This window comes from Aplysia californica, unplaced genomic scaffold (assembly GCF_000002075.1).
Source record: "Aplysia californica isolate F4 #8 unplaced genomic scaffold, AplCal3.0 scaffold00321, whole genome shotgun sequence".
Taxonomy (NCBI): Eukaryota; Metazoa; Mollusca; class Gastropoda; order Aplysiida; family Aplysiidae; genus Aplysia; species Aplysia californica.
Window position 1 is genome coordinate 327844 of NW_004797591.1, and position 1967 is coordinate 329810.

The window sequence follows — 1967 nt, forward strand, 5'->3', positions numbered from 1 at the left end:
GGGGGTATTGTCAAACTGTTTGATGAACGTAATGTTACTCGAAGAAAAGTGAAAATGAAAATAGATTAGAGAGAGATAGTGAGAGGGAGAGAGAGGGGGGAGGGGGGAGGGGGGAATATTAAACTTGTACCTTCTCTGCTTGTACTAGACCTAGATAGAGAGAGTGATGGTGACTTAGGAAGCTAGGTTCGTTTTATACTTGGTTAGAAGTTCAGGTTGTCTAGACACATACCTTTGAATGTCAGTCAGGGGAGAGGGAAAAGAAAGGGGAGAGGACAGACAGACAGACAGACAGACAGACAGACAGACAGACAGACAGACAGACAGACAGACGGGGGGGGAGAGAAAGGGTGAGTGTGTTAGCGAAACGGACTGACAGACAGACCAACAGAAAGGAGAGAGAAAAATGCGAAAGGTAGATAGGACACCGAGTGTGAGCAGAAGAGGAAGCAGGAGGGAGTTGTATGTCTTGAATCATTCAACGTTGTGAGATAGGAATTAGATCTGGTCTTACGATAAGCCTGACCTGGATGGAGTTTAATTCCTAAATAATTTGCTACACATTAAAAGACAAATAGCACAGGAGCTCTGGCATTTCCTCCTTGATGGAGGCTTCATAAAGCACACTTTGTGTTTGTTGTTGGCCCGAGATGATAACATGTACTTTTTGACAAAAGGTTTTTATTGTCTTTTATATCTGTAAAGATAAGAGTACCCCGGTCGCGATCTACACTGGAAAAAAAGCGGAAGTCTAAAATTTAGAGATAACTCGTTGTGTCACAAAGCATATCCATCTTTTTCCTTTGTCGTATTTTTTTGGGTCACTTGACTTTTTAATCATTTTACGGCACTGCGTACACACTCGCGCATACCCACACGAATACGCACAAAATAATTATTATATTCGGGGGGGGGGGGGGGTTTAAATATTCCTTTCTCGGTTGAAAGTCGTTTTCATTATTGTCTTTATTCTCAGCCAGCAAGAACCACACTCAAAAAAGATAAAAATGACTGATGAGAACTTGAAACCCGCCAGACTGCTTTTGCACGTTTTAAACTTCAGCATAATGTCTAGATCTAGCAAAAGTTTAACTTACTATACAAGCCACTTTTGCTTTCTTATCCTAAGAATATTTTCTGCCCCATGATCCCTGAAGCACTTCATTTAGTGGGGGTTTTTTTTAGTTTTCATTTCTTCAAAAAGAAAAAGGAGGCATATCCTTCAAGAATTGTGTTGGTTTAGATCACCCTCTTTCTCAAAGTAGACACGTCTATAATTACGACAAAATTATTGTAAACATAGAATGGACATAGAATTTCGTCTCTCGTAGAGCTCTCTTACAAGCCTATCTGTTGACAGAGGTACCTGTCTACCCACCTATTGGTCTTCTTCTTTTCAAGAATTTCCACGAAACACAATACACGAGGCCTCGATAGGGACGTTAAATTCCAACACAAACAGAGCAGGCTCTATCTACTTGACACAACGATGACCCACCATCGAGATACTACACTACGTGTCAAGTAGCGCGTAAGTTCGAAAGCACAAAAAAACCCAACAGAAAACCCTTAATTTTAGCATAGTCTCAGTCTGTCTGCCTCCTGTTCACCGCCCACCGCTCACACGTGCTTCCCATAGAGAGCTGCAGTACTCACTGACGAGTTTGTTCTGCCACACGTGTCACCAGGACACGCCCCTCTCGTAAAGTCCCAGTGTGAGGTGAGACTAATGAACATCATTAAAACAAATCTTTCAATCCTTCTTAGACACCACTTTGGAATGGGCGGAGGTAGATGAATTTGGGGTTGGGGAGAGGTAGGACGAGAAGGGGTTGGGGGTGAATCTGGTGGGTGTTTCCTGGGCAGGTATACGAGATGCTATTATTCCATCAATTAAGATCATTATTGACTTTTCTCTAAATGGGTGTGGCCAGAAATATACGTGCGCTCCCTCACATACACCCCCC